General features: G+C 30.3%; 1 pseudogene; it reads right to left on the bottom strand.

Annotated features, from left to right (window-relative positions):
* The window catches only part of LOC149566292 (replication protein A 70 kDa DNA-binding subunit A-like), a 162,049-nt pseudogene extending 154,102 nt beyond the window's left edge, over positions 1–7,947 (bottom strand).
* Positions 7,948–9,242: the final 1,295 nt, after the last annotated feature.

Here is a 9,242-nt window from a genome sequence, read left to right as displayed (position 1 = left end):
AAAGAGCTCTAGTTACCAAAGTTGAGAAGAAATCAAATTAGATAATTGATATTGGATGTTCTCATCACATGATTGGTGATATGAACAAATTTTTCAAGTACAAAAATCACGACGGAGGTATTGTTAGAGTTGGTAACAATGCAACCTATCATATTACAGGGACTAGATCTATTACTCTTGATGGTAAAACTAACATTAATGATGTTTACTTTGTTGATGGTTTGAAACATAATTTTTTAAGTGTTGTATAGTTTGTAGAAAAAGAATATCTATTGGGAATTCACAGAGAAGACTTGCATTATCAGAGATAAAGATAGTAAGCTAATTGGTACTGGAACCCGATCTAGAGGTAATGTATTTCAGTTGAATCCTACTGAAATAACATGTTTGGTTACAAAGGTTGATAATAGTTGGTAATGGCATACAAGGTGTTGTCATATAAACTTTGATAATATTGTGAAAGTTAGTAGTGCATTTGTAGTGTGAGATCTGCCTAAGATTATTAAGCCTACTAATGTTATCTACAAGGAATATATTTTAGCTAAGCAAAGGAAAGTATCTTTTCCTAGCAAGAAGTTCTCTACTACAATGAAATTAGAAATTGTTCACATAGATCTGAGTGGTTCTGCAAGAACCAGAGGATTCTATGGTGAAAGGTACTTTATGATTTTTGTTGATGATTTCACTAGGATGATGTGGGTAGAATTCTTATAGAGAGGTCTGCAACTTTTGAGAAATTCAAGATTTTTAAGAATACAGTTGAAAATGAATCTTATGTCAAGATTAAGTGTTTGAGATCATATAGAGGAGGAGAGTTCACCTCTAGAGAGTTCAACATGTTATGTGGAGAGAATGGAATCAAAAGACAATTATCTTCACCTAGAACTCCTGAACAGAATGGGATTGCTAAAAGAAGGAATAAATTAGTAGTAGAAGAAGCAGGAGCAATGTTATTTGAGAATGATGTCTCAAAGACATTTTGGAGAGAAGCAATTAACACTACAGTATATACTTTGAATAGAGTACAAATCAGGAAAGGTATGAGCAAGACACCTTATGAATTATGGTTTGGTCACTCACCATCAGTCAAGTATTTCAAATATTTGGAAGTAAGTGTTACATAAAGAGAGATGATGATATTGGTAAGTTTGATCCTAGAAGCAATGAAGGTATGTTTCTTGGTTACTCATTGAAAAGTAAAGCATATAGATGTTTCAAGTATAGAACTAAGACAATAGCTGAGTGCACAAATGTATGAATTGATAAAAAGTTTGGTACTAAAGAGAAAATGGTAGATTATAATTCTAATGAAGAAGTGGATAATTTTTGGAATTGTTAGACAGAATGCTAAAGTTCTTTTTGAGACTAACAATGACCTATAGAATGATGTATCTATTGAGCATAGAGAAGAACAAATATTTGAACCTAGAGAAGAGGTAAGAGTTGAGATATCAACTCCTACTTCCAGCAGAAAATTGACAAAGAATCACCCTCTAGAGCAGATAATTGGGAGCAAGGATAAAGGTCTAATGACAAGGAATAGAGTGAATGAGGAATTTTGTTTAATTTCTCAGTGGAACCTAAGAGCACAGATGAAGCATGAAAAGATTATCAATGGATGCAAGCAATGAAAGAAGAACTAGATCAGATTGTGAAGAATGAGACATGGGAATTAGTTCCTAGACCTAAAGATAAAAATATTATAGGAACCAAGTGGGTATTTAGAAATAAAATGAATGAGCAAGGAGAAGTTGTGAGAAACAAGGACTGACTTGTTCACAAAGGTTACTCACAACAAGAAGACATAGATTATGAAAAAGCCTATGCACCTATAGCAAGAATGGAAGTGGTAAGGGTCTTCTTGGCTTATGCAGCAAACAATAATTTCAAGGTTTATCAAATGGATGTCAAGTCAATTTTTCTGAATGGATAACTTGAAGAAGAAGTCTACATTTAGCAACCTAATGGTTTCCCTCTAACAAAAGATAAAGATTTGTATGCAGACTAAAGAAAGAATTGTATGGTCTAAAGCAAGCACCTACAACCTGATATGCAAGGTTGGACAGGTATTTGTCTAAGCTTGGATTTATTATAGGTACAACATATGAAAATTTGTATTTAAGAAAAATTGTTGATGGTTTGTTTATCATTGTAATATTTGTGGATGACATAATATTTGGAGGAAATGATAAATAAAGTGATAAGTTTGCTAAAGAGATGAAAAATGAATTTGAAATGAGCATGATAGCAGAAATGAAGTTTTTCCTAGGATTGCAGATTGCGCAGAACAAAGATGGGATATTTATTTCACAAACTAAGTATTTGAAAGATTTGTTGAAAAGATTTAGTTTGGAAAGTTGCAAACATGTTGGTACACCCATGATAACTGGTCACAAGTTATCCAGTAAAGATGAAACACCTACAGTTGAGTAGAAGAAGTATAGATCTATGATTGGAGGATTGCAATATCTGACTCACATTATACCAGATATAGCAAATGCAGTTGGAATTGTAGCAAGATTTCAAGATGATCTAAAAGAGTATCATTATGCAATAATAAAGAGTTAGAAGTTATGTGGATGAAACAAATGTTGAAGGATATTGGAATTGAGTTTATAGAATCTGTTATCATTTACTGTCATAACACAAGTACAATGAGTATGTCTAAGAATCTGGTATTACATTCTAAGATAAAGCACATATCCATAAAGAATCATGTTTTGAGAGAGTGTAAGATCCCTCCTCGCATGTACTTTTTTTTTAAAATATTAATTTCTCTGTTAAATCCATAAAGGAGATTTTAATGGATATGAAGTAATGTTGTATGTGTTAGATGTCCTAATGAATATTGAGATCAGATGATACATTCATGTTTTAAATACTCAATGATTTGAGAACTACTACATTATCTCGACTGTTTAAACATTAAAATTTCACTAACGATGATATGAGGTGTTATCATCTGGTGATGAGGGTATTTATTGTGGTACCTCGATGATTAGTTTCTATGCATTCAGATAGTTTAGTGTGCCCTATTTATGATGTTTTTGATGTTTAAATATATGCAAGCCTAACGATGATTATTCTAGTATTTTAATTTGAATTAATGAATAAGTTATGTTATATTGAGTATGTAATTACTAATGATTAAATGTGAGAAGAAATGAACTAAATAGTTAATTCTATGAAAGATTTATGTTTTGATTTATGCGATTATCCAAATAAGTTTTAAATATATGCATGTGATTTTCTTGAGCTATTGATGTGTGAAATGAGTGTGCAGGATATTTTAGTCAAGAAATCTAACAGAGAATTGGAACTTAACCCTATGTGCCATTTGTGAAAACCAAGGTTGAGTCTAACAAAAGACGCAAACCTTATTGTTCGTATTTTATTTATATTGTGAGTTGAATGAATGTATCATTTTGTAATCATTAAGTTTTAATGTTTTGTAACAATAATTTTATAGTGTCCCTTGACACTCATAAATTGTATATGCATTACAGCATGATAGTTAGGGTTAACCGAGTAACACAAAGATCCAAGTTGGATGAGGTTAGTGACTTTTTTATTAATTAGTTAGTAATTGAGATTAATTACCCTAATCGGGATTAGTGAGTAATTTGCATTTTTGAAAGTTGATAGAAAGTCCTAAAATTTCCAAGCTTTTTGTTAGGTCCCTAATTAGTCCTAAAGGCCAAAAATCATGAAATCTAAGTACCTAAGGGGTATGGGTATGGGTTGGGGGCATTTTCCACCCCCTTTGCCCCTTTTGTTGACTTTTATGGTCACCCAAAAACTCCATTTTTACTTTATTGCGAAAATTGAAGGAAGGAAGCTCATCTCAAATTTTCCAATTGCCATAACATTATTGTGAAGGTAGGAACCCTTCAGGCTCTTTTGGTTTATGTTGTGTTTCATGCTTAAGTCATTTTGTGTTGCATATGTATGTTCGAGTGTTTGTTGAATATGTTTGGGAGGGATTGAAATAGGTTTTCTTAAATGTTTTTCTTTGTATTTTTCTTTAAATTTTGAAGGGATTGTATGGGTTGTGTTGGCATTACTCACCCTCAGATAGGGTAAAAGTGGCCATATATAGGACGAGGTCTTTAGTTGGACTCCAATAGTGTAGAGTCTCTTCTTAGGACAAGAAGCGAGAGAGAGAGAGAGAAAGAGAGAGTAGGGTGTTATGGGCCCCTACTCGTCGACACAAACCACATTTTGAGTTTTGAAAGTTAAGAAATGGAAGAACAAATTTTTTTGAGTTTATAGCCCCGAAAGGGCACCTGTTATGGTGTTGTGTCTAATGTATCCTATTGGAAAAGTCCACCTTCTCCCTAGTCTAGTTCAATGTCAAACTTTTTGTGCAAACCTGGATGGGAGTGAATGTTTGAATTTGTCGTCATGTTGAGTTTGGTTGTCTCCCAATCAGTTATCATTCTCTCCATGATCACTATGATGTGTTGTAGACTTCGTAATGGTTTGTCTATTGTGGGCCAAGAAGAAAATTCAGAATTTGTTATTGAAATTCAGTTATGTTGGGAGATTTCTCCTCAGGATAGTAATCTTGTGTAAAAAAATTATTTTAAACTTACTGTGGAAATGGCTATGATGTCAGGTTTTCTTCCTCGTTCTTTCTCAACGGAGCCTTTGAATTAGGTGGTTCAATAAAAAAAATTAAGTATCATTCTTCCAAATGAGTCTTTTAGTTTTTTTTTTTTTTTTTTTCAGTTTTTGCATGTTACTTAAATCAGATGTGATGATTTTTACTCTTCCTACGACATTTATATGTTTTGTAATCATATTTATTTAATTTAGATTAATTAGATAACATGGTGTCATATATTAAGTTATGCAAATTAAGTTCAAAATATGTTAAGGAAATTTGATTACTTGAATGTTAGATTATCCTGCATTTTTCGTAATTATCAGAATGCATTATAATATTTTTCGAACACTCAAACAAAATATGAAATCTCTATGCTATAATTCAGTTTATATTATATATATATATATATATATATATATATATATATATATATATTCTCCTTACTATGTAAATTTAATTTGGAATCTAACACCTTGGAAAAAAAATATAGACCCAAAAAAATTCCCCTTGGTCAAATAGATATGCTTGTACAAATCCAATACTTAGAGAAAAAAAAATAAAACACAAAAAAAAAAGATATTCCCCTTTGACAAATCAAAACAACTTAGGCTTGAAAAAAATTTACCCCGTAGAGCAAATAGAGTCTGGAATTTGTATGAAGAAACAAATTAATTCACCTTTTTGGAATAGAGCATAACATAAAGATTTCACTAATATTCTTATTTGGGTATATTTAATACTATATATTTAAATAAAAGAAGAAAAAGCAAAATAAAGTAAAATTTATTAATGAATTCATAAATATCCTAAATATCTTATCCTATCCTAAAAGACACAACTACTAAACCTTATACTCTATGAGCCCTACCCTCCTTTGTTGACTTCACATTGGAGATGACATCACAACTTTTTCCCTTACTCAAAAGTATGGTTTGGGAGGGTGGTTAGAATGGAGTTTTGTATTAGTGTTAGCAAGTAGTTAGTTTTATTATTTTATTTTTTGTTAAATTTTGTATTGGGTGTTAGGATATTATTGGTGGGTTGGTTAGTTTATTTTATTTATTTATTTTGTTAGTGTAGTTAATGTAATGCCCCGCCAAGGGATCCAAAAGAAATAACCTAAAGTTTGACTAAGTTTGATAGCATTTTTTATTTTTATTTTTAAACATGAAAGATACACCATTCACATCAAACACATAATAGCAAAAGCAATAACATACATAACAGGTTGCATTCCTTAAAGATCTCATGACGTTGAATCACATTTAAATCTAATGTAAAACTAAGTCCATCAATTACCACATCCATATGAAAGAATAATGAAAAGTCCAATGTCCATTTAATATACAATTGTTCCAAATGCCTCTTGGCAAATTAATTCAGAATGCTCATTCATCCACTGTACAAGTCACAGGGTATGAACGGCTTAAAAGAATATACATATGTAAAAATAGATATACATCATCCTCTTTGGATCCATGGTACACGTGCAATAAAATAAATGAAATCATCCACCATACATAATACATCCATACATCAAAAGATATAACATCCATCATAAAATATAACCATCCATCATAATGATCCATGAACAGAATGAAGGTAAATGCCAACAAAAATGCTCTAGCCACAGTGACCATGGATGGATCTCAATGGTAAGAGTAAAAAGAACTACCACCCGACCACGTGGAACCTAAATGGTCCACTCCCACCGCGCTAAGGAGGTAGTTTGAAGTCCCAAACAGGATATCAACACACATAACACAAGAACTCTCTAAGTCCAGGAAATCCTAAAAGTATACTAACTCAAAGGTTCCAACACATAGATTGACATCTAAACCCAGAGGCACACAAAGACATGTAGGTACCTACTATGTAAGTGGGAAAGTGTCATCACACAAATCACAGTCGAAGTTACCTGAGTAGTCCCTTAGTACTCTCGGGTCCCTAGTGATCCTTGCAGCCACTAGTATCCTCTCACACTGACAAGGCATACTACGGAATGCAAGGTCATAACCAAGCATTCTCTCTACTCCCATCCTAATCTATATTAGCATTCAAGGCATGGGAGAGAACATACAATTATCTCTTATTAGGTTCATTTAAGTTAGTATTAAGTGTAAAGTTATCACTTATTAAACAACTTACAATGGGTTACCCCCCGGACCACTTAGGGTCCCCGGCCCCCATTGCAAGCCACTTCCCAACATTGCATATAGATAACCTACCCTAAGCTCATGAAATCACAAATCACAGAATCATAGTAAAATCACCTCAGTCCTATACAAGTGACTGGGAAGCATCATAAAGATAATCATAGTAATCACATCAGTTCTCTACGAGCAACCGAAAAGTAATCCAACAATACTGATCAATGACTCAGAATGGTTAATTAGGTATCTCATAGCATATATCCTACTATCCCACAAAGACATTGAAACATAGTAACCAACAATAAAAACATACTCATCATAAGCATACCATCACATACATGGATGAGCAATAATTATCGAGATTGAGTCAACATAATACCACACTCACAAAACCCCCGAGCATCTGGTAGACGTCCTATAACTGGTCAATAATCTAGTCAACCCAAAAACCCCAAACATAAATAGCATAACGAAAACAAGATACAAGCACATGTTTCAGTTTGTTGAAAGCACATAGTTAAGTTAAATGTGGGGTTTCAATTTCCATTTCAAAGTTCGCTAACAAGTGAAGAAATATTTCCATTGTTTTTCTTATAATAAATTCAAGTATTAGCTTAAGTAAAACAAATATTTACCCCATGATTTAAAAATCAATTTTCTAAATTTACTAAGGTAAATATTATATTTAAATTTGCTAATGGTAAGATTCCCGTTGGTTCACATTAATCAAGACTTAAATTAAATATTAACATAATTTTAAAACAATTAATTAATTTAATAATAATAATTTATTAAAACATGATTTTAAATCATTATAATAACTCTTCATTATTTAATAATTTAAAATCTGGTTAACACATATTAATTAGTATTTAAATAATTATTAAATAACATAAATAATACTTTATATATATATATATATATATATATATATATATATATATATATATATATATATATATATATATATATATATATATATATATATATAATTTAATAAAAACTATTAACAACTTAATAACATTTAAACTTTTTATTAAAAAATATAAATTAAAAAAAACTTAAAACAAACAAGCAATTTTAATTATCGCTGGAGGCTTATTTAAAAAGTCGTGCTACCCTACCCTTTGTCGCAGGGCTTGCAACGGCAGTCACAGTACCTGTGATAGTGGGTACAGCTGCCATCGACGCAGTATAATGGGGATGGGGTGGGGTAAAACCCCCCCTCCCAATAATTTTTTCTATATATATCCTTTTTAAAATTAAAACCAACGGCCTTTTTTTTTAAAATCAAACGTTTCTACATTCCTTGCAATAACAATTTTCTTTTAATGATTTTGAGATAATGAATTTGGTTCTAAACTAAATTTATTTTAAAAGAATATATATATATATATATATATATATATATATATATATATATATATATATATATATATATATATATATATATATATATATATATATATATATATATATATATATATATATATATATATATATATATATATATATATATATATATATATATATATATATATATATATATATATATATATATATATATATATATTCTTTTATCAAAACTTTGAAATAAATCTGATAGACGAATACTAGGTACCCATTCTTTATTTCTTTATTATTATTATTTTTAAAGAAGATTTTTCAATAAAATTCAACCCTTCTTGGTAAGTTTTCTCACACTATAATCTACTGGAGAGAAATTATATTGAACAATTAAAACATTCCATGTACAGAATAATTTCCCAATATCCAGAATCCACAACATGATATATATTTTTCACCAGAATTATCTAGACAATCATCTAACAAACACGAAGAAGACAGGAATTAAAAGAACATATTTAAATTATGCAAATTTTTCACAAGCGTCTACCTGGACACTAATGCTAATTTGCTGCGCTCCATAAATCTATAGAGAACAATTCCCCTTTCAAAACTTTCTCCTTCTCTAAAAATTTCCTTCTCCTCCAAAATTCCCAGTCCCTTGAAAATGAACCCCCAAATTGTGATAAGGAGTTCTCTCCCTAAAATCGGGGCACTAATTGTGTGTTCACCCCAGAGAACTCTTTGCTCACACCTTCTAACTCATTATTAACTTTTATTTGTCTTTCTTTTATCTTTTCCATGCACATAGAATAATCCATTAAATTACTTTATTTGATTTATAAAAGACCTTTTTAAATTACTTTATTTAATTTAGTCTCATGCACGTATTATGCAATCATGAAACTTTTAATAAATTAATTTCTTTTCCCACTTCTAAATTTATTTTTGAACATTAATTTTGATAACTATCTATTATTTTAAATAATAATATTATTTAGCATTTATTTAAAAATGTACTCCAAATATGTATATTATTATTAAATTAACTAAATATTATCATGCCCCAAATTAAAACTTATATATTTATCCTCAAATTAATTTTAATTCTTTTTATTTAATTAATTTCTCAA

Source organism: Cupressus sempervirens, chromosome 3 (assembly GCF_028749045.1).
Source record: "Cupressus sempervirens isolate cs-2001-9-10 chromosome 3, ASM2874904v1, whole genome shotgun sequence".
Classification (NCBI taxonomy): domain Eukaryota; kingdom Viridiplantae; phylum Streptophyta; class Pinopsida; order Cupressales; family Cupressaceae; genus Cupressus; species Cupressus sempervirens.
This window is presented reverse-complemented; position numbering and strand designations above follow the sequence as displayed.